Source organism: Cygnus atratus, chromosome 7 (genome assembly GCF_013377495.2).
Source record: "Cygnus atratus isolate AKBS03 ecotype Queensland, Australia chromosome 7, CAtr_DNAZoo_HiC_assembly, whole genome shotgun sequence".
NCBI classification, from domain to species: Eukaryota; Metazoa; Chordata; class Aves; order Anseriformes; family Anatidae; genus Cygnus; species Cygnus atratus.
The window spans coordinates 36,428,452-36,453,764 of NC_066368.1; the positions used below are offsets into that span (position 1 = coordinate 36,428,452).

Sequence of the window (25,313 nt, forward strand, 5' to 3'; positions counted from 1 at the left end):
TTGCAGGGCAGGTCTGGAGTCCACCCATGGTGAAAACCAGACCATAAGCCTGGGCAGCAGAAAAATGGCACAGGAACCTCTACAACGTGGCTTAGGGAACAGCAGGGTGCCCAAAGCTGGCCCAAAATGGGGCTCCTGGACCTGCAGGCAGGGGCTGTGGGTGATGGTCCCAGGTGAGCCTGGTCAGGGCCACTAAAGCCCAGCAGGACCCTGACACAACCCAACCTATACTTTGGGTGGAGAAGAGAGTCTAAAGCCCTATTGCCCTATTTAAGCAAGAGATGCTGGTGATTACTGACGACCTAGGTTATACCTTTCAATAAAAAATGTACACCCACTGTTATGCAGAAAGGCGGGCTTCTAGTCAACAGGAGATCAGGTGTTTCTTCAGTACCTGACATCACTTCTCATACAGGCACCTGGTGGGGCAAATGCAGTTCTGCCAAGAAGGTGCAGGGCAGTTTTTCCTCTTAATTGTCTACTGCTAAACCGAAAAAAGCAGTTTAATGAAGTAAAGCTTAAAAATATAAAGATATACAAAATGGACAAAAAACAAGCCCAATTTTCCATTTCTTATTGTTTTCATCAAATTAAGCCTTAAACCATTAGCTCCTATTAAAAATTGGGTAAAAGTCTTTCATGAGTAAGCAGTAGGCTCATTAGCTTGTGTGTCAGTTGAAATGTAAATAAAATTAATGGCTTCAAAAGGAATCTTTCAATATTGAGAAATTAGCTGGCTGTCTGATTACCAAGAATCTGTACGCACATTCTTTTCTTTCACTGATCTGCTCTTTCAACATCAGGAATGGTAACACTCTGGGAACTGTTTACCTAAGATCAGCGTGGTTCAAGTGTTACTTAGGATCTCAGTTAGGATTTCTTGGTTTTTAAATGTTTAGTCCTCGGGGGGAAGTGAAAATGACAGCAGGAAGAACCTGGAGGTATTAAGCACTGCTGTAGCTGGCACTTGATGACAGGAGGGGAATGAACACACCAGGCACTACATTTTATGATACAGCAAACAGGGAAGTTTGTATTAGATTGTATCAACTCTTGCTGCGCCTTGAACACATCTGAAAGGAAAGAAACAAACTGATGAAAGTTACAGGGTACAAAAGCAAGGAAAGTGCAAGGAGGAAGGGAAGTTGGGAGCATGTGTAAAATGGAAATAAACATTCTGAAGAAATAAGAGACTTGTCACCCCTCATGAAAACTATTGTAAGCGATAGGTTTGCAGTTCAGATAAGAGTGTGCTCCTTCCTTCCTTCCTCGCCCCCGGCCCCACCAGAGATAGTCACTTTGCCCAGGCAGGGATGGCTTCGGAATCTGATGAACTGAGCCTCAGGTCAGAGGAGTGAATAGTCGTCTTCTCCAAAAGAAGGCAGGCAGCCAAGGAGGTGCACGAAGCTAGTATGCAAGAGCCTTCTGCAGATGGCTTCTTTAGAAGGGGATCCATCACATGCATATACAATCTTCTCAAGAAATTCTAGGAGCCACAGATTCTTGCTTTCAGAAAGTTAACATCATGCTGATTCGGAGCCATGAGGCTTACCAGGGCATACTGATTTGAAACCTAAGTACAAGCACCCCAATTCTGAGCACTCAGATGGAGGTTAGACATGTGGAAACTGATAAACAACTTTGAGTCTGTTGTAGGTAACCTTTTCCAAACCTGGATAGATGTTCCATGTGGTCAAGGTCCTGCCCTCCTTGGTAGTGTTACTGAGTGCTGAGAGCAGACCTTTATTTCCTGGTCCCATCATTTGCCATCGGTCAAAGTTACAGCAAAGCAGCAGCTCATGGCAGATCAGGTAGGCTGTATGCGCTCTTCCAGAAGACAAGGTGGCAGATAGCTACAGCACAGTCACCATCCACCCTTGCATTTGGAAATCAGTTGGTTTAGTAAAAAATCAACAACAGAAGACAGTTCGCTCTCCCTTTCCTATGCGTTACCCTCTTCTCCAGTGGGTCAAAGTCCTCTCTTAAAGCTGCAGTCATCCCCGGGAAATCCTAACAGAGAAAGAGCCATGTCAGCCTTTCCTGTGTTACTTTCACAATAAAAGTGTAAAGCGGCAACACTGAGCGGGCTGTGAATTCCATAGGCCAAACTATAAACACTGCAGGAATTCAAGGTCCTTGACATTTCACAGAAAGCAAAACCGTGAGACTGAGGAAAACAAGCTAAAGGCTAAGTTAAGATATGTCTACCAGCTCCTAAGAAGGATCAGTTCAAATAAGGAACTGCAGTCACAATTTCCTCCTTGATTGTCACTTTCTTCCAGTGAAGAAATAGTCTGCTACTGGCCCTTGTCAGGAACAAATTACTTTCCCTTCACTGCCAGCTCAGCTCCACACGCCCTGCATAGAGAAGCAACACTGCAAGAAGCCAGTTTTCCCCAGAGGATATGAACTCCACAGACTGGTAATCTGCACAGATAATTTAAAGGGGTAACTTGCTCCTCTGTAGCGTTCTCAGTAAACACAGGGTAGTGGGAGTTTAAATTAATTGAAAAAAAATTGTCATGCAACTTTTTGCATAGGAATTCTCATCGATGAAAAATTTTAATCCCTTGAGAGCAAGCTTTAAGGGTTGTTAAAACAGAGTCTAAATCCAGCTGTAACAGAAATGTGATGAAAGAGTCTTGGTATTTTAGCTTGTATTCTTGGACAGATCCAATCAGTACAAATACAAAAAAAATACTTTTTAAAATTAACATTAATTACAAAGAAAAATGCTTTGAGGCATATTAATTTAAACCTTGCAATTTGTTTGCTTTCAGTGTGGGCAATATACACACTGAGAAAAAAACGCATTCTGCTCAAAACACCCTCACCTTACCCTTTCAAAAAATTTAGGTATAAGAGAAAAAGGAAAAACTGTCAACAGTGTGGATCCCAAATGCGAGGTACTCATGCTGGAGAGCTATTCAGAGCTTATTCTATGGTGAAAGCCCAAAGTCCTTACTCAGCAGCAACATTAATGGTAGTTCTGCTGAGGGGGGAGTGCCCTGGGGAGTTCAGGATTTTAACTTTAAGAAACCATTTTAATAAACTGAGAACAAAGTCATTAAAGCAATGATGTAAGCTTTAAATGCATTCCATCAAAAAGATATTCCTCTTCAAATGGAAATATCCTAGTTACTTGATTAGGAGGTGCACTTTGGTGCCTTACTTTTCTTTATCAGGATTTGTTCAGCCTAACCGGCTCTCACATTTATAGCTTTACTGTATCTATCACACTTTAGTAAGTCCAGATTTGGACAACTCTTGCCTGCTTACTCATGTTTCTGGACTTGTTCTCTCCTAGGCAAAGAGTAACTTGATCCACGCATCCTGTTGATTCTTTCAATGTCTAAAATTAGGTCTGTGCACGCATGCTTCCTCTACCTGGCGGTGTTCTCCCCGGCTCCACACACACACGCACAGGCGGGATGCAACAACTGCCCAAGTGTCGCTTTTTGAAGGAGAAACCAAAGATTTATACCTTTTACTTTATGTGCAGGCAAGAGAACCCAATCCACTCACACATTCAGCACACATGACAAGTATTATTTTGTTCAGCTAAATGCTTAAAATGATAACAGGCTTTCTGAGCACAAGTGGTGGCATCCATCCTAACATATGATTATCCATACCCATGACTCTAGCGAGCCCAGACTTGGTAGAAATTACTTGACAGTCACAGGACTGCACGGTTGGAAAGATTAACGAGAATCCCCCAGCCTCCCATTCCTCCCTTCCTTCACTCTTCTGTTCCCATGAGGATCGCCTGGGACACCCCTGCTAGAATAACATTTGTCAGAAAGCAGAAGGTAACCCAATGGGAAACATCAGTGAACCTGTGTTTACTTTATTTAGAAATGACACCCCGTCCCTGTCCCCTGGGGCAAAACTTCTTTTCTAGACATGACCTCAGAGATGTGCTACATGCACCCTGCACAATTTATCACCATGCTGCCTATAATTAGGTTTGTTAACATACAGCCTAGTGCAGTCTTGTTGACTGGGAACTTAATCAAGTTACTATTGAGTTCTTGTATGCATTGCTTCGGGTGACTGTTTTACTTGTAGAATTATAGCTGCGACCAACGTGAGGAAATTAGCTCTGGACACAAGTTTTTTACTTTTTTCCCCCTACATGTGAAAATATTTAGCAAACAGTGACAATGATGGAAAACAGTAGGAAACAAAATGTTCTACATTAGTATAAAACATGAAAAATGCAGCAAGGACCCTCAGTGGTACAACATGTGTTATGCTGGCTGGCAGTCCATTAGGCTTGATAGACATTTCACTTACCTAAGTCAAATATAACAGTCTAGTATTCATTAATATAAGAAGGGGGTTGTGGAATCAAGCCTACCATCTGGTTAGAACGACAGAATAATCTACAACTCATGATTAGGTCTAAGGAGTGGAATTTCACTTTAATCTTTTTCATTGCTCGAAATTTCCATCTGCACAGTACGGCACATCATTTTTCTTCAAGACAAATGTGCTGTTTTTCATGTTCCAAAATTAGATCAGAAGAAAACGATTAATCATGTCATGGCCTGGGAAAGGAAACAAAGCCCTGATATTTCTCTCTCTCCCCCTCTCTCTCACTAGCTCTGGCTGTTTGCAAGGTCCTTTCTTTCCCTGCCTTGATTTTCATCACAACTTTCAGAGATTCACATTGTGTTAGGCTAGGAACGTTCAGGAAACAGGAATCTGAAATAAAGACATGGCTTTGATTTGCATAGCCATTTTTATTTTCCCCTTGCATCTCCCTCCCCCCCAGTTTGCCACTTCATCTTTTCCTTGTCTCTGCCTCGCTCCCTCCCTCTCCGCCCCCTACCATGTGCCCCCTGGCACAGGACGACAGATGGTGACCTGTTTGCATGTGACACCGTAACTGAATCTAAACTCAAGGAAACAAGTCACCGGGCTGCAAATTAGTGAGACCACACAACTGTCAGGTGGCAGTCCCCTTTGACAGTTGTAGGCCATTATAGGAACATTGATGTTTTCACAGTGTGACAAAAAGGAATCCTTTTTGCAGCAGACCTGTCTGTCAGCTGGCTCTCAAGTCATAACAAATCCCTGGCACTCAGCTGAGGCTGAACATTCGCAGCGTCAGGAGGATGATAAATGACCTGCAGGGCTTTGAAGTGCCTTGGCAGTTCAGATGGGTCCGCAGTGCTGACAGAGAAATATACACAACAGCGTAACCAATAATGAGAACATTAAACATTCCTGCTTTGTGACAGGCTGACAGAAAAACCCAGCCTCACATCAATCATCTTTGGAGATATAACCTTGACAATTAGCCCCCTCTCTGATACTCAGAGTAACCTTTTTTTTTTTCCTCCCCATCCCCCTTCTTTTTCTTTTTTTTTTTTTTTTTTTCTTCTTTTGCCTGGCTTATCTTCCATAATTTTTTCTTCTGGTATGGCAGAAAGGGAAAAAACAGCAGAAGGGAAAAAAAAAAAAAAAAGCCCACATCAAAAAAGATCTTTTCCTTTTCCTCCATGCAAAAATAAAATATGCTAGGACAAAGTTTATTTGATGGACTTCCACCTATTTCCCTTTAGGAGAAAGGAATTTATTTTTTGCCCTATCTACCAAAGCATTTGTCACTACAAATACTCCTAGCAGAATTTTGTTTACATTTTATGCTTATTTTGTTCCTTAGTTTTTTTTTTCCCCTTCACCAACTCTTACATTCATATCAGTGCATTCTGTTGTCAAGCATCTTTTCCACTTGTAAGAGTGAGATGATTAAGCAGGCAACTGTCCCCTTGTTACTGTATTCTAGGATCATTCAATAAAACAGATATAATCTCTCTTCTTTCCATAACCTTGTGTTTTCTTCTTTTTGTATGTGCCTGTGCATTGGTTTGCCATTTCTTAAATCGTTTTTACAGAACAAAAATAATCTCCAAAGGACAAATGAAAGATGCAGCTAATCCTCCTGAAAACTAAACACTAAATACCCCTCTGGAATCATTCTCACCAAAGTGCTGGAATGAATCCTGATGTTGAGGGTGCTCTCTCTGTTCACAGGCAATTCCTCTTGCTTTACTCAGCATAGGATTGGCAGGAATTTGTCCTGGTACACACTACTTCTTGCCAATACTCTCCTGATGGCTGAGGACTTCAGGCAGTCGGGTCAACAGGAGTGGTCTGTGCTCTGTAAGACATGAATTAGGCTCCTGGGCACTTTCTCTGCTCCTTCCCTGGAGGCTTCAGGCTCCCAGGTTGTTACTTGGAGCCCCACAAAGAGGTTTCAAAGGAGTTTAAGCACCTTTGTGAAATAGCCTCAAACAAAAATGACTTTCAAAATGGTGTTTACTGCAGTGGTATTCATCTAGAGGAATGCTAAAAGCCTTCTGTCATTGAAATTAGTAGCAAATCCTCTAAGGTGTGCCATGTTCAGGTCTTTGTCTCCATATTCCCTAAGGTAGTTCTGCTTTGCTTATGCAATGACAAACATGCACTCTTGCTCTCAAGCACAGCACAGCTCAGATACTTTGATGTTAAGTTCAGGCAGCGAAACAGATTTACACACAACCAAGCACTTGTAAATTAAAAAAAGCTGGGTTTCTAACCGTGAGGTAAAGCCTGTCCCCAAGGCCAGTTTTCCTACACATACTTTAAGGTCCCTCTGCAATGCTGGTGTAGTGGAAAGAAGATGAAAAGGAGACAAAAACCTAGGCCTTCAACACAATTATAGAAGAGTCAGCTATAGACCCAGATGACGCTGCTGGAATAATTCATTCCAGAGTCTGTCAGCTGAGTCCTGCTGCTGTCAAAGTATGTCCTGTGCACGTGGCCACAGCTGCTGACTTCACTACTAGGAGAGGTCAGTGTGAAGGAGAAAAGAAAGGTATCAGAAAGAGGATCAACAGCAAGTGGCAAACACTGTTCAGCAATTGCATGGCCTCATATGCACTCCGATTATATTATCCCGATAAAGATTCAAACTATGCTGTGCTGGTTTCATAAAATAGCAACAGAAGATTGGCCTTTGCAGGACTGGGAGGAGCCATTTCGCTTTCAAGCAAGTACTTTTTAAGAGACCAGGCTGACAGTGCTGGAAATAGAAAACTTCTCTTTGCGTCTGTTATACTTGGCTAGTGGCTACTGACTGACTTTGTTACAGCACACAGATAACATACCGCGTTACCACATCACACAGCCTACCTGGAGGGACTGGAGTCGGACATCGTGACTGCTAAATCCTGCTGAGGCTCTGGAAAGCCCAGACACGTTAACAGCACAGCCCAGTGCCTGCTTGGTGCGAGTTGAGGATCTGGCAGAGCTGGGCAGTGGAGGACTGCATTCAACAGCAGGAGGTTCCTCTCTCCTTCCTCCAGGTTTGAGACCTGTTTCTTGCAACAAAGGGACATCACTCAAACTCTGGCTTGTCTGATGAGAGAATCATAAGTTAATTTGCACCACTAATTTTCCAAAGATTGATTTCTTAACTCATTAAAACTATCACTTTGATTGTTATGAGTCTGACTCACAGCTGGAGACCTTTTTTCACCATGATGGCCAGTACAAAGGCAAGGGCACTCCCAGCCCGCACACTGCATCCGTGCAGTCTCTCAGGTACTTGTTTCACCTGTTTCACGTACTTTAAAATAAATGACCGTACCTCACTTCTTAAATTCCAAGGTACTTCAGTTCCAGGCCTGCCAGCCAGGCTGGATGATACTGTCCCTTCTGCTGGCAGGAGCACAAAGCGGGGAGCCAGAACCTACGTGACACACTCATTGAGCCACAGGCCTGTCACAGGCAGGCTCTGGTGGAAGCAGGTAAGATTTTCAATCCCTGATCATTGAAATCTCAGAAAGTATATCCTCCCACCCTACTCCAGGACGATGCTTTATGGCCTCTCCTGCACTATCACCAGTAGCTGTGTTTGGTTACTGGGTGCTGATGACTGAATCTATAAAAACATCTTGGGAAGAAAAATGTGTGGAGTAAATGAACACTTTCCTCCCAGCAGGTTTCTTCCACCTGCCAAACAGCAGAAGAGGACAGACCACTTTCAGTACTTTTCAACAAAGAGAGGGATGAGAGGCTCCCCCTTTGTCACTGGCAGGGACTAGGCAGGGAGCCCGTGCTTTTTGCAGCTAATATTATGGAGTTTATACTGTAGAATACCAAGGCTTTGGGAGTTGATGGATGCATTCAGATCCCATGCTAACAAGACTGCCAGTGGAAAGGGAAGATGACTTATACCATGTGCTGAGAAAGAAACTGAGGTAGAATGCAACCGTCTACTTGTTTTCTTCCGACCACGTTTGGAGGACCGAGCAAACATCCGGCATGCCCAAACACCTGAGAGGCCCTGAAAGCAGACCGTGGCATAAACCAGCCAGTCATCACGAAGGCTAGGGAAGGATGAGTCTGGAGAAGCCATTTGGCTCCTCTATTAGACAAGGAGGCCATCATTTTTTTGTCTTTTTGATGAAATCTTTGAGAACCAAATCATGCTGGATTTATACAAAACTAATCAGATTTCCTGGACCCCATAATTCTCACTCTGACATATTATTCGGTGCATGGCCTTGAGTTAATTACCACTCCTTGCCTCAGTTTCCTCACAAACAGGAATGGATGCATTCAAATTTTACTCACCTGAGAGACGTGCTGTAAAATTTAATTAAGCCCTGAAAAGCACTCTGCAATTGTGAGATGAAAAGGTGCCATTAAAGGCTTCAAGTATTATATTTCACTAAGACTCCCAGAAACATTTTGGATGGAGTTAAAGAGAGAAAATAAAAGGGGAATAAATCATAAACATTGCAGCATAAATGCTGCCCACCCCTTCTTATCTGTAACTCACAAGGCATATAGATTACATCTAAATAATCCTTTGTATGAGAAACTGTCCATACATTTGCACACAAGATGTAAGGACAATGCTGGTTTTATATGAAAGGGAATATACATGTTTCCTTGCACACACTCAGTGAAGTTAAAAGGGTTAATAAAATATAAGTTGAGATCAAAAGAAATCTGAGGTGACATTTTGGCCTTGAGGCCTTCTCTTGGCTGTGGGAAAACAGAATGAGGCTGCTCTGTAACCTACAACCGGAGTACAATTAGGCGTGTTTTCAGACTGCATGTATTTTTCTAGGTTAAATCTGTATAGATATGAGCATATGCACTGAAAGCACCATGAATTTAGTTTTTCCAGTGGAAAATTATTAACAGTGTTAAACATGGAGACAAGCTGAGAAAATTCAAAGTTATGTAATTAGAAGATTATACCCGCCCAGATCAGAACTAGATAAAACATTAAAATCATCATAAAATGCACTCAGAAGGGAAGGGCTTCATGCACGTGCGTGCAGCTGCAGTGTCATGCACACATCCTGAGGACAACTGGAGGCACTTGGCTTTTCATCTTTTGACTGGAGACCTCTGCAAGACCTATGCGTTACAGCACTAAGAACCACACACTCTATCAAACCTTGTTATTTACATAACACATGGCAGGGAGCAGTTATAGAATAAATCAATACTTTGTGATATTTGTTACAAGCCACATGGCACAACTGAGCATTTCTAAGGCCTTACCCAAGGTCTGGCTTAAAGGAAGCTAGTTACAGCTATATTAAAATTGCCTAATAAGTGAGGTTCCCAGACAATTGCACTGAGCCTTTTTTTTTTTTTTTTTTTTAACTGGACTGTAGCCTAGTGAGAACAGAGCTTTCATTTACAGCTGGAGTCCTGTTCTGTCCCTCTCCAACAAGAACTCTCTTTCTGTGCGAACTACAAGCTGATCTTTCCCTGCTGTCCTCCTCTCCAATAAGCCTGATTCCTAAGCATAGCTGTGGTTACAGCTGTGGGTGATCCCTCCAGATTCAGTGAGATGCTTAATAAAGAAATCTAATTGTTCACTACTGAGACTCTGAATATCCACACCCCTGCGTAGGGACAGCAGTGCAGCTGCCAAGTGGGACACTGATACAGTCTTTCCCTTAGGTCCCTGGGTTAGGAGGGACCATGTGAAAGCAGAACTTCCAGAGGATGAAGAAGAGAAGCACCTCTCTCTCTTTGTTGAGAGTATGAAGAACCTAGACACCTAACTCATACATGCAAGTTAACTGCCTAAAGTTCGACAATGTAAGAAAACTAATGCTGAATGCTCTACACAAAAAGCTGTGGGCATCGGGAACAACTCCCATACAGACTATCTGAGCTGATACTGATATGATCTAAGCATCACTTTCCTCTCTTCCATCACTTACAAATTAGACTTTTGTTTAAAAACACCATCAGGGAACCCAAGCAATCTCTCCAGTTTCAGGGTGCTAAAGCATATTCATTAAAATGTCCAGTTTGGAGAAGGCGATGTTTTAGAACACTAACAATGCTTAAAATACAACGTTAACAGTTCTACAGGCCAGAATGGCTGAACGTGTGACAACACTCAACAAGCTTGGAATTCACTGGGACAAGGCCCATGCTTTCCTTTCATATTAGCTCAGCACCTAGCACCTGCTTCATGATTAGTCCTAATAAAGTATCTAAAATACAACATATCAGTAATTGAAAAATATGATCCTTGATACAGTGGATATAGTTGTTACATAATCGGAAAAATTATCTAAAAGCCACTGAGCAAAAACTCCTCTCAGAATGCAAGACATAACTTGTGTTGTGTAAAAAGAAAAGCAGTAAGCAAAGCGTCTTGTTCTGTTCTTTCTTACCTAATAAGAATGTAGGCAACCACAGACGGAGGGAGGAGCAAGCAATTCACGAAGACGTGTCAGGCCAGTAAGGAATCTCCACTGAAGCCAAGTACAGGATGGAGTAAGCTGCATGAACTGTGAGGTTGCAAGAAGCAGTAACAAACACGTTGCATTAGGAACTTGCAAGAAAAACTCTTCTTACTAAACTGTGGAAAAGCTAAATTTATAAAAAATGATGTACGATATTTACATGTTAGTAAATCATTTAATGGAAAGTCAACTGAAATATTCAACTACGCTTATTTAGATGCTACCAGAAAACTAGGTCTAAAAACTTTAAAAATTCAGCCTTTTCTTTATTCCTTTTCTCAGAGTTCATACATTAGTCATCTGCTGCCTCAGCTGTATCAATGATTTTTTTTTTTTTGTCTTGCAGCTTTCTTACTCCCTTTGTTTCAATGGACATTTTGATTATTCTTCTCTTTTCATGTCCTTCCTTCTCAGCTCCTCGATTTCCAGTTATTATAAATCAAGTTCAAAACACCATTTTAAAGCACTGCAAAACACTGCCCTTGGACCTCTTTCTTTACTACTTTTTTTCATTAGTCCCACTCCTTAAAAAAAATACCAGGCTTGTTTGGACCATCTCAGTATTCTTTTCCTACCACAGTCTTTATTTTTCATCTATGTCATGAAATATGTTTATGACAGCTTTGAATTCACTTTTGCTAGAGGCTTCCCACAGAAAACTCAAAAACTCATACATTCAGTTGTACAACCATGCCCCCACTCCCTAACTATTTATGCTATTTCTCATGTTTGAGATGTCTGTAGACTAAGTTTTTCAGAGCAAAGAAAGCATTAATTGATGTCTGTAATTTCTATTGAATGGTCCTGTATGCTTCCATAGTGTCATATACATTAAACATATCACCAACCCACTCACAAATAAATGCTTTTAGGGAACTTCCCATTGGGAAATTTGTAGGGACTGTGTTAAACGCAAGTTTTTAATATTTCATTAATATTTTAAAACCACTGATCAGGTGATACAAAGAGCCGAGACAATAATTAAATTTGCAGATGATACTAAATTAGGAAGTGTTGCAAACATAAGTGAAGACAGAGAAATAACACAGAGGACCTAAGAAAGCTTAGAAATAAGAGCAGGAAATAACAAAATGAAATTCATCCGAGAAACATGCAAAGGTACAGTACATCTGGGGGAAATATTTCAAAATTAAATACCAAAAGTAATCCGATCTTGTGGTTCAAGGTGTAAACTGATTGCCACAGCTGAAATAATCCTCTCAACCCTCCTGCTCAGCAATATGTAACTGGCAAGGTACATTATGAAGGGTTTTGAAATATCAGGCACAAGTTATTTTTGTAGGCAGGATGCTGAAGAGGAGGCCTGTCTCTTACAGAAAATCCTCCGCAACATGTTATTCAGGGAAATAGCCAGGTACATTGACGGCACATTCCTGCTCTTGGGCAAGCAAAATATTTGCCTACTTCTCCTTTCACACCCAACAGCTACCTTCATCCTCCTGCTCTTATGCCTACAGACAATTTAGCACAGACAGGCTGGGCAGAGACATGGTGGCAGTGGCACTAGTGGGTTAGAACAAGTTGATGAGAACTGGGGACGGGGATGGCAGGCTGGTTAGAGGATGAGTTATCGGGGCTCTTAGCATTCCCAACCTCTGAGAAACTGCCTGAGCTACTTTTCAGTCTCAGCAGCCACAGGGACTGCTATACAAGACAAGCAGTAATGTTGTCAGAAACACAGAACCAGATATTCAGTTGATGTCAGTCACGGTTTTTCTGCTGACTTCAAAGAGAATAGCAAATTTAATGTGAGTTTGCAGTGAAATAGGATATTGAAATGCTTCACTGCAGCTTGGTTTCCATCCTCCAGCTCACCACAATCAGGAACTAGGGAAGAGATGAGGCTTTGTACAGCATTGATAAAACCACAGCAAATACATCACAAGGCTTTGGCCCTCGAATGCCATCAACTTATAGAGAAGCTGGAAGGAGTTGAATGGAAATCAACAACAAAGAAGGATCTCAGATAGATGGACTTCGAAGAAAGTCACTATCGTCTTTTGTTACACATGAAACAAAAGACATGAAATGTCATTAAAATAAATACATTAATGTTATCCCTATAGCAAATCACTCTCCCCCTCACACTGCTTCAGAGCAGAGCTTCTACCTAGGAATTAGCTTCCTACTACACATTTAAATAAACAGCACATATATCCTTACACATTCTCTACCCTTTTCTTCCTAGATAAACAATCTGAACAGGAATGAAATTAGACACTGAGATGAGCCATGGGTTTCACCACTCATTCAGATCTGTTCATTGTCTAACCCTACCACCACGTTCAGTTTATTTAATTTATTATGAAATTCCAGAGGTGCGAATAGCTGGACGATAACTTAAGGACCCTTCACAGCTGGATTTCCTCCCATCACCAAGGCTGTGGTATGGTTCCACACAGGCCAAGAACAGGATTTCATAGAAATTAAATTGGGATTGGATATCTCTCCAAAAAGATTTGACGTACCTTAAACAACAAACCATACAATTTTTCAGGAACTTTTTTTCAGTCAAATTTGCAGTTTGTGTCAAGCTAAGTTGACAGCCTTTTCTTCCATCTGACCAGTCTGAAGCAAGTAGTCTCCCGTGGTGCAGCTATCCTTAAAAAGTCATACTGACACATGTTGAAATATCCATTCCATCCTGGTCTCATGGAAATTAGCTTTCTGACGGTATTTCTGATAGCAAATGGAAAGGAACAAAAAGGAAAAAACAAATTTTCTGAACTATTTCATTACAGCTGTTGTCATCTTCTCACACCAGAGTGGGCTGGAAGCTCCAGGGAGAATTTCTCAGTGGGACTGAAAGCATCTAATGAAAAGATTGTTAACATGTAGGTAGAACAGGGGTAAGGATGGACTCTGGTAAAGACCAATACTTGGACTTGAAGTTAGTTGGTCTGTTCCTAACTGTGCCACATACTTCCTGAATAAACCCAAATAAATCACTTTATATGTACCTTAATTCCAGATCTGTGAAGTCAGAACTTTCTCAGCTATACCTATTCATGCTGCAAGCTATGTAGGTAGATAGCGCATCTCACAACAGGAGACAGACTTTGAATGGAGGAGAGAAGGGACTTCCAAAGCAGGCAAGACTATTGCAGGCAACTGGCACTGTCATGTCTCATTATACAGGTATGTCTACAAAATCTTCTCCAACCAGAAGAGGGAGCGTATCTGTGGTTTGCAACCTCTGGACCAACAATTCATTATGAATCACTTTGGGTGGGCTGAACTTGCATTCAATCATCAAAACCTATGCAGAGGTTATGGGTAGCACCATTATGCACAGTCAAATAGCTTTGGCTCTCTATGGCTTGTAGGTTTTCCAGCAGTCACGAACCCCCACCCTCCACAAGCTCTTTATAGTTGGGCATGAAGATGGCAATGCAATTGTTATATAATGGAGGGTTGTGCTTGATGCTATCAGGGCTTTTAATATTAGTCTCTTTGCTGCAGGGTCTGAGCACTTCCAGCTCCAGTTTGGTGCTGGCATAATCCAACCATCTGATAAAGAGACCTGCAGGCAAAGTTGTGGTTATGAAACCTGAGATGAGCAGATCTTCTATCTGTATAATGAGCTAATTAAAAATTAATTTAAACATAGTCTGTATAAAGTGCTGAAGCATATGATGTGGGGTATAATCCTATGCTGGATTTGACAATCCACAACTGCTACTGTATATTCAATGTCTACAGACAAAATTACATGCTCCTTCTGCCAGACTTCTTGAAAATTTTGCCTGAGAACTTGAGGATCTGACTCAAGGATGCAGACTGAATGGTTAGTCCATGTGATGATGTGCAGAGATAAGAGCTCAAATCTAAAGGTCGTTTGGCTGCATTTGCACAACCATGCTGCTCTTGGACTGAGAGATGTTCTCCAAAGTGATCATAGATACATCTGCTGTCCTTCCCCGCCATTCCTGGTTCCAGACTGTTCACGCTGAGCCAGCTTGGGTCCCTCAGCACTTACACCGTTGATATACCCCTGAGGTATTTTGTCTGCAAGGCATGGAGGCCTCTGGGAGCCATGTGGAAAGCTAAAGGCAAGCTCAGATTGCATTCCTCTGCCAGCAAGTCTCAGTTGTGGCACAGACATAGATGAGGTGTCTGGAGCAATGAAAGCAGAAATCACTGTGGTAGGTGTGCACTGAGGAAGTCATGCAAGTGCTTTTTGGACAGCCACCTACCACAAGGCACAATTGAGCCCTGCCCCAAATTAGGTGCTAATTTTCTACTGCAGAGACATACAGACTAGTGAATTCTCCTGTCTCTGGCCCTATAGCAGCCAGGACAAAGCTATGACATGATTTTATGGCACTGCTTGAAGAACAAACTAGAGGTGTTCCCTTGCTTGTCTGTTTCTTAACAAGATATTGAAATAGCCTAGATTAAACACATACAGCAATGGACTTGTGTTTTGGTTTGAGTGAGGACAACTGGGTGGTTGCCTTTGGCTTGGAGACTGAAAGCGATATGAGTTCAGCTATATGAAGTAAGATAGGAATAAAAGGATTGCTTCTGAATATACTTACTCGATGTGATAATTTCCAAATGTGAAAACAAACACTATAACTGATGTTTCACATAGCACAGGTATGTTGGTAATTTGTTTACTATATTAGTAAATAAAACATTTTTCCTGTTGCTCAATAAACAGGTTAATTAATTGTGTGGAGATATATCCTAGAGACACAATTACGTAAAAATTACACATGGCTACACTTTTGTGGTGTTACCAGCTACAGAATCCCTATGACGCTTGATAGGAATAGCCTCAAACAGTCCAAGCAGAACAGAACAGCATTCATATGAAATAATATCCTATGTTTTACATATTCAGGAAGCTTTCTCAAACAGCACAAGCACATCTGGCCATCACTCACCATCACCGATCTGCCAGTGTTCCCAAAGCAGGAAAGACACAGAGGCACCAGGACACTCTCTGTGTTGCAGCAGAGGAGCCCAGGGATGGTAACTCTGACTCCTCTGGGTCAAGAAAGTGAATCACAAACGAGAGGTACCATGCCCTGCCTGAGATGCACAGTATCTAATTTGAGAAATAGCCTTCCATTATCCTCTTGAAGGCAAACTAGTACGGAATCAACATAAAAGAAACCCACATTTAATTCACTGATTCTAGTGAACTACTGTGTATTGCTCATGGAAGTGTATTGCTCATGGAAGCTCACAAAGTGGCTAGCAGGTTCCCGTGAAAAGGAACGTCTGTGCACTTTCTCAGCTGTACTGTCAGCAAGTTACCTTTGTTCTGTGCTACCTACAATGACTTTTCATAAAATTTCAAACCAGATTCATTTTTTATTTTCTCTTCCCAGTGTACTTACACATAAGAGAGGATGAGGATCACAGTCATCAGTTATGGCCCTCTGGCCCTACAGGGCTCTCCACAACAAGGCTAGAATTCATCTGTACAAGAGGTGGGATCTCCCGTGGGCTGTTCATGACTTCATTATGAAATGAAGAACAATCATCCGAAAGAGCTAAATAACACTCCAAAACTTAGCCTCTTCTGCTCTGTGCACATAGTGCATCTCTTTGACCTTGCTTGCTCTGACATAAAATGGAATGACATGTAGATGATTAATTAGAGAGATGACCATATGACAAGAACATATACAGAGCAGAATATATAATAAGAGATTGAATAAAACAATCCTCCTCGCCCCTTCCCCACACGTATATGCCAAAGATTTGGTGGTTCCTGACAATGAGCTTAACATTTACCAGACAAGATCTGTTTGGTGCCTTCCCTGTTGGAGCTGACCAAATTTGTGATGGTTTTCTGTCACAAAAGCGAAGCAATGTATTTACTGTTGAGCACATAAATGTAAGTTAAAAAAGAAAAAAATCCTCTTGGTCATAAGAAGAAAGCAATCCTATCATGTCCTGCTCCAACCTGTACCTCACACATCAGACCTCTGTTTTGTTTTATTTTCCTTATCACACATATCCTTGCTGCCAACTTTATACACAGAGAAATTTTACTTTAAAGTTTTTGAACATCTGAGTGAATTTTCAGACAATGCTGAATAATTCCCCAGGAGCTGTTTGGAGTTGCCCTACAGTCCAAACTGTTGAACACAGAGGCTTACCACAACTGCTTCCCACAAGGAACGAACAGAACAAGGCTCCTGTGGTAGCATAATCAACTCATGCACAGGAATCGTTTTGAAGATCCATAATTCAACTGCTACAAACGGAATTACAGAATTTGCCTATATTCCTTTTTCTCAGCTTCATTAGAAAGGGAAGAGCAAAGCACTTTTCATGAGTGAAAGATTTTTAAAGCAGCATTATTTTATATTTTATTTTATTTTTAATTTTAATTTGCTGTAGATAGGTACTCAGTGGCTGAATCTTGCGTAGGGGTCCACGCAGCAAGGCTTTATTATGCTGCCTCTTTCCATGCACATCTATATAATTTTATTTTATTTTATTTTCACCTGCTGAAAAAGTCACCTAACAAGCAAACTGAGCCCTAAACAGAAAGTATGGATGCAGCTACAGTAAGGATGCGCTTTCATGACCAGCTTCATCTAGCTGAACTGTGAAATGCTGCTGAAGGGACAGATCCCTCCTTTCCACCTTTCCTCCCCCTCGCCTGCCTCTCCTGCACCCTTTGTGTCAGCACACGTGGTTGCACACCTCAGCAGCCCCCCAGATCTGTTCTCCATGCAGCTGCCTGCACAGCTGGAGGAGTGCTGCTGCTGAGGACAGACGCTCACCCTTTCACCACCTTTTCAGCAGTTTAGAAACAGATTAGCCTTTGGCTGATACAAAACTATCCCTGAGTATCACCCCTTTTTGGTGACAGAAGAAAACAAAAAGCCAAGAGGTTCCCATGTAATTATTTGCTGTGCAACAAATCACATTACTGATAAAGAGTAAGAATTTGGGATACCTGCCTTTATGATAACATGGTCATTCTTAATACAAACGGCAATGGATAGAAGTCAGACAAATGTTTGTTTCAAGAGATGGGACAATAAATAGGAAAATCAAACCAAGTGAAATGACAGTCTAGGAGCAGGTTTTGTGGACAGAGAACTGTAAGGCTTAAACATTCATTTTTCATTACTTTCTCATCTTCATCTCAGAGAACACTACTTCCAAAACAATATTTAATATTGGTGTCACGCTAATTAGTACTACATGAGAAGCTGACTTATGAGGCAGATCTAAACCAAATGGTGGCAAGGCAATACACTAGCAGCTTCGGCAGGATTTGGATTAAGCTTTTAACATTTGTTTCTTCCTGTTATGTGTCTCTCACTCTCTGCTAACTCCCAAGGGGAGACTGCAGAAAAACTCCAAGATGTGGAAAAAGAAAAATCTATAGAACTTCAGAATGAAAAGTGCCAAACCAACTTTTTTTTAGAAACAGAAAATCTTATTATTGTGGGAAAAGAGTAATTAAAATCCTTTTCAGAGAAGGAATTAAATATTAGGAGGAAAAGGGACAGCTTCCTCTACAGCAGTTAGCGCTATCCATTATCAGTGCCAAGATATCAGATTAGATAGATCACCACTCTGATCATGACTGGCAACTTCTATCTAACTCATTGCCCTACCCATCATCACGGGTAGAATGGTGCTTCAGCAAGAAAGTCTTGCAGGAAAGCAGGAACACAGTGCTCTGCTCTGCAATAGGACATACAGGAGCAGTTCCTACCGCTGTCAGGAAGAGCTGCATGAATACCTGGTTCCAGGAAAGCTGAGGTGAGAGCATGTAGAATGCAACTACAGAAAGTTTAAATCAATGGGTCTGGAAATTTGGCAAAGACATTGCAGACAGACAACCCAAGGGTTGCATAGCAGCTCCAGGACTAGTATAAATTGGATGAGCACCACTCAGCCCAAGGGAACCTGCCAATACACAACAGATGAACACCCACTCATTCACAATACTCCTCTGAATCTTGATATCTGAACCATTTGGATCTCCATCAGCTTCCTAATGCTTCCTCCAGGCCAGGAAGAAGGTGAAAAACAGTGTCTGCAAAACACTATGATATTCACAGTGCAAAGAAAAATAAAATCACATTTGATCATGAAAGCTGATCCTCCATTTTCATACAACACTGAATAAAGGAAGAGACGATGTAAGAATAAGAAACTTTGTCCTGGTCTTTCACACCCCCGCACTCTGAGTGCTTTCCTACTGCTGACAGAAATGAAAATCAGGCCTGGATGAACCAAGCGCAGACACCCAGAGGCACCAGAGCGGTACTGGGCCCCTCCCAATACCACACTGCAGTTCAAAGCTGTGAAAGACTGCAGAACTCCCACCGTGCTGCAGTTTAGCTCCCCACCCAAAAAGCCATATACCTGGCAGCATACTCTCCTCAACATGTCTCTGCTATGACAATAATCTCAGATCTTCTCTGCCTTCTGCCAGTATAGTCACATACTGCTATTACTGTGCACACACAATGAGCATCTCTGCTCCTCCTGCTCACTGTACCTCCAGATGCAGGTGTCAGCCAAAGCTCTTTTTGCTGAGCTTTACTGACTGCTTCTGTCCCAGCTAGCTCCCACTTTACACGTTTATCCTGGTGGTTGCCTTTCTAGACAACAAGGCTGTTTTAATAATTTTTTGAGACAATGGGCTCAGTGGCAAATGGGGACCTTGATAATGCCGGGGAGATCAGACTTCATGTGGTGTCGCTCCATGCATGTATAGCAAGTCCACTGTGCACATGCAAATCAAAAAAAAAAAAAGCAAAAAAGCAAAACAAAGCCTTTTCAAAATGTAGCAGGATTTCATCCAAGGTTGGGAAGTTCATTCCTTACCATGGTAAGGTCTCAGATACCTAGAACATTGATTTAGCCAGTATATTACCAACAGCATAAGATAGGTCCAAGTAGCGAGACCTGACTCTATTAATAATCAGCATCCAAAACAAATGGAATTGCCAACCTGTTACAGAAAGTTGGGCAGGTCCCATACTCTGTTTAGAGTTGAATTTTACAGTATTTCAGGGCTGATGGTGAGAGGGTTCAAATACAGAGTTCTAGGTTTCCCCTGACATATCCTCAGTAAAACTATCATGGTTCCCTAACCCCAGTGCTTTCCCAAGATGCTGCTCTGGTGTGTGCTGAAGGGCTGGGAGGAGAAAGGAGTGGAGGAGGAGAAAGAATTTCCTCATTCTTTCTTACTGCTCTTCCTGTTTTCATGACTGTGTATTCAGAGGATTGCCTTTCCACAAGCAAACAACCAGAGACAAGCTCACCCCAAATGTATGTTTCTCTCATGTTTCAAGCACTTGCTCTCTGTTCCTGCTGAATGTTTAGTTACAGCATGAAAAATGGATATGTGGAATGAAGACATTTCCCCTTTGACTAGCACATTTGCAGAAGGTATGTCAAGGATCTGAGGCAAGGGGTATGGGCAAGCTTTCAAGAAAGTTTTTCCCCCCTTCTCCTTTGCTTGCTTATTGGAAGAGCAATAAATATCAAGCAGACAGGCCCTTCTCACAGTTACAAAGCCTACCTGTAACTGAGCTGGATAATTAGCAGCCTTGAAGATGATATATGACTTTCATTACCCTTTGGGACTGGAGACTAAATGAGGACAGAGCTAATTGCCGTGCAAAGCAGTTTGGCATGAATGAGAAAAATGCAGGCGCTGTCTCCTGCCAAAAAAGGGCCCTATTGCTGCTCTGATCTCATGGCTGGTTTTTGCCGCAGGAGTTCACTTGGTGTCCATAAATCATGGTCTGCTTACAGCTGAAACTGCACTGAGTCATCAACATGCAATAAGCTGAGTGACAGATTCCAGCCTGACTACATTAGAACTTCAAACTTAGTCCTCCCCCCGCAACACTACCCATACTTAACAGAAAATTAAACCCAGACTACACAGACATGAAGGCAGTGAGAAACACAAGGCTTGTTTACTTGACAATAGTTTTTTAAGACTAATGTTTCCAGGAAATAGCATCATACGTTTTGAAAGGGAGAGGGCCACAAGTACTGAATTTCTAAAATGACCCACTGCTATAGCATTTAGTTTGTCCTTCCTCATATAATTGCTGATTAAAATGTATTACCCTCCTTTAATGATCTAAAGTGGCACTTTGTCATCTTAGTTCTCACGGAGATAGATTTAGTCAGCTATCTGAGAAAATATTTTGCTCTTCTTTAAAATTAGGCCAGAAGAACCTGAAATCTGATTGCAAATCTGCTTTCAAAGTGACCCAGGGCACATTAACATCCATCTTGTGCCCTTAAGAAATGTGGGCTTCTGGGGAATCTAAACCACCAGTGCAAAAGACAGTCCTTGAAGATACTCTTTTGCTCTCCCCATTCTGTTTCACATAAGATTTTTTTGCTTTTCCCTAAAGGTACCTTAGGTCTATTTTTTTTAATGGGAGAGATTGTGCTGAATTTGCAATATGGTATCCTGTCAGATCCTAATCAATTAGTCCACATCAGCTCAGTATAAGACAGATACCAATTTAACTCACAGAGCTAAGCCTTCTGATTTTCTCTAAGGGCAGTCACATAATTCATTCTTTGTAGTGCCAAATTATATTTGACATTTAATTTAAAACTCAAGGTACCATAATGCAAAATCTCACTAAAAATAATGGTGATAAAGCAGAGGAACATTTCATTTGACAGTGATGATTTTTTCAGCTTATTTATGCACCCAAACTTTCCCCTCCTCCACCTTCCAAAGCCCCCAGACTCACCACTGCTGGTTATCCAGGTGCTTGCAGACGACATTAGGCTCTACAGGTGCTCACATACTGTAAAGGGGCACTTGAAGGTGAAGCAAAAAAGCTTCTGGTGAGTGAGCAGTCCTCTCCATGAAGATATGAGCTCAAAGACAACTCGTGTATTATTTCTGCTGTTGCTAGTAGAAAGCAATATTTCAGTAGTGTGGCTGGGCTAACTGGAATAGTTGCTTGTTCCCTGGACCAGGCAAGGGGGAGTCAGCCTGAAAAGGCTGTGTTTTGTTTTGTTTTTCTTTAGAAGATTCAATGCAAAAAACACCCATTTAATGGCTTCATTTGCATTCTCTGCCATGCCATGCAGCAACTCCACTCACAGCCACCTGGCACAATGGAAACCTATTGGTCCATGAAGCATGTCCATGCTGTGATAATACAATTTTATGCATGGATAATAATAATAATAATAATAATAAAACAAATGAGTTCTCCTCTTTTCTTGAAATAACACGCAACGCACTGCAAACCATTGGGACTTCTAGGCATGGGCTGAGTCAGCACTTTCAGCAGGTGAACAGTCAAACTCTAATATAAACACTAGTTTGCTAAAAAACGCACCCATCTCTGTCAAGGTGAGTTGCTCACAAGGACCAACTATTACTGCTGGCAGTGTGCAAAATGCTAAGAAGCCAGCGACTTGGCTGGCTAATCCAGACTAGCTCTGTGAGAAGAGAAGGTAATGGATAACAGTAGGCTCTGCTTTGTTGAGCCAATACCATATAGCAATATGCAAAATAGGTTGGTAGCACTATCTTTCTGAGAGCGACTCAACTTTTGTCCTGTTGAAGACCAGCTACTACTCTGCAATAAAAAGAAACAAATGTCTAATACTCTCATCCTTCATAGGCCAGATTAGCTCTTGGGGGGAAAAAAATCATCACTGGTCCAAAGATGCTTCTCAACATAAAATGGATGACTTGAATTCAGGGACTTTAGGCCTTCTCGTGGATTTCAGTCCCTTATTAAGATGAATACAGTCTAGGGCTGAACTCTGGTATTTTTGGAGGGAGTATGTAGGCCTCAGGTTAGGTATTCTTGCCTTATTTCACATTTGCATGTAGGTGCATGCATATGCTGCTGGGAGTTAAGTTCAAAATCTTCTGCATTTGATCAGGTTTTGCTCCATTTATTTTAGTACTTGCTGCATTATTATATTATTATAGAACACACAGGGTACTATCTGGCATATGAAATGTGAACAGGAAATAAAGTTGCTGTGTACCAGAGAGAGAGAAAGTACACTATCAGCGTACTTGAAAATGAAAGAAGCTATATTTGATGTTGATGCAGTGTGCCTATGTGATAAGTTTAAATTAGTGAAGTGATTGTGATGGCGTTACACCACTGTAGATTTTCCTACATTCCATGAAATCTCATTGTAAAATACAAAACACAAATCCAAAATCTTCTGCAAAAGCAATGCTTCAGCATTACATAACACAGAGGACTTTTTTCTTTTTTTGCATATGTCCTATAATTCAGCTCTTTGAGACTTCCCTGAGCTGAGGCTGTATCAAGAACTTTGTTGCCAGTAGTAAGGATTCTGTTTTTTAATTACAAAGGACAAGCTTACCATTCATGAATCCAGATAATTGCTTTCTAAATCTAATGATACTTTGGCTTTTGTGGCATCCTGTGGCAATGAGTTCCACAGTTTATTAATGCTTTTTTTGTGTGTGTGTGTGTGTGTGAAAGCACTGACACTTGCTTAAGCACTGTTACTATAAGAAATAGAGAATAGTTGTTTCCTATTCTTCATACAATTTAAGATTCTACCAACGGGAATTATGCAGCCATCAGACCTCTTTTCTAAGCTCATTCTACTTAGCCTCTTTTCATATGGAAACCATTCCAGAAATTGGCTCACTGCTATTGGCATTTCCTTACCTTTTTAAAATCTTGTAGGGTCTCTTTGAGTTGAGGACGAAAGACACACATCATTTTCAAGATGTGAACATGTCAGAGATTTGTGTCATACACTTCACAGTCGGCATTGTCCCAGAGGTTGTTTTTTTTTTTCCCAATCGTGAATCTAGGAAGATATACAAAAGTGAAAAATCTGTAGCTGCTCACCAACTTAATATGTGTATTTTGACACACAAAAACATACATGCACAAAATCTTCAGAGCATTTCCAGAAACTGAAGATTCTGCATCATCATCTTAAGAAAATTCACCTCGGTAAATATTGTTTCAGGATAGTTTCAATGTTTTCAGAAAAGAAATTATGAAAGTACTAATGTAACTATTACACTAAGGAAACTGGATTAGCTGAATGGTCATTTAGGTAGCCTATTTACATCAGCAAGGTTTTACTGTTGCATAGACAGAAACTTTAAAAACACTGAATAGTTTAAAACAGTACTAAAAGATACAGTGAGTAAATATGCAGATTGAAAAAAACAACACATTGTACCATGAAGAATATCTTTAAATGGAAGTAAAGAGATAAATGCATTGACTGAGATTTCAGACCCTCAATACCTAGGTTGGCTCAAACTGCTGAGAACTTTGGCGCTTCCACTGAAATATATGTAAATATGAACATAAGTCTAACATTTAAATGTTTCTTCTTTTTGAAGGCCTTATCCTTCATCTCTTTTCATATACAGGATTTATCATATTGCTTTAATAAGGGATGTATTAAATATCAGGAACTGACTCAGAGCCCTTGCATTCAGTAAGGAAGATGCTTTTTAATTACACTGTGCACAAACATCAGCAATAAACTCCCCCTTATAAATACAAACAGAAAACTAAATCATGGTGGGAAGCCAGAAGGACTGGAATGCACAGAGAGGTTGAAAGAGAGAGAGAAGATAGAAATGATCTCATGGCACTTAAACAGTCTAATTTCTGAAGAAAATTCTTTTTCAATTTACACTGATGTAAAGGAGCTCAGAAATTAGCTTGTTTACTCCTCATTTAAAATACTGCCAGACAAATGGATTATGTTGTGGGTTGTTTTTTCTTTTTGAATTCTTTATGATATGGGATTCTACAATTAATAGCACAAACACATTTGTCACCATTCTTAATCACAGATATTTGTGCAAAGATTTCAGCAAGCTCTATGCTGCTCTAATTTAAACTCATTTAAATCCTGCACAGCTCTGTTGTAGAATTAACTTTATACAGAATTTAAGCCTGTGTTTGACCACAACTGTGGGTTGTTTTCATACCTGTATCAAGAAGCATTTTCCAAAGCATAAGCAGCAAATGCTTAGAACAGTTTGAATTCACTGGTTAGTCACTGTCCATCCAATCTGAGGAACCGTAACTTCTCTCATTCCTCAACATGGATTGATCAAAATACTTCTGGAATTCCAGCACCACCGTATTCCAAGTCCCACAGGAAGCTATAACTCGCTTTTCAAAACGGATAGCAGGAGTTGCTGCTGGATCCACATGCAGTAAAAATCAATCCCCTCACCAATAATATTAAAATCTAAATTGACAGGTAACAAAATATGAAAAAAAAAAAAAAAAAAAAGGGAAAAAATATTACTATCACTTAGTAGTTTAGGAAACAAAAGCTAAGAGAGAACAATTTTTGCCCAAGATTGGGCAAAATAAAGAAAAAAAAATGAATCCAAATTTATCCAGACTTATTATGGATCTTGTATCACAAAACCATTTTGCTCAGTGAATAGTAAACACAGCCTGACCAGCAGCCTACTGAACTCAACAGGAAAAGCTCTTGCTATTTTCATGAGGGACTTTGATCAGTCTGTTGGGTTTC

General features: G+C 41.0%; 1 long non-coding RNA gene across 1 annotated transcript; it reads right to left on the bottom strand.

Moving 5' to 3' along the window:
• Window positions 1–1,035: 1,035 nt before the first annotated feature.
• LOC118244716 (uncharacterized) lies at window positions 1,036–10,830 on the bottom strand. The gene is made up of 4 exons (XR_004777625.2): window positions 10,713–10,830; window positions 7,186–7,367; window positions 5,996–6,172; window positions 1,036–2,010 (listed from the first exon to the last, which is right to left on the bottom strand). It is a non-coding gene; the product is annotated as an uncharacterized LOC118244716 (long non-coding RNA).
• Between the last annotated feature and the right edge of the window lie 14,483 nt (window positions 10,831–25,313).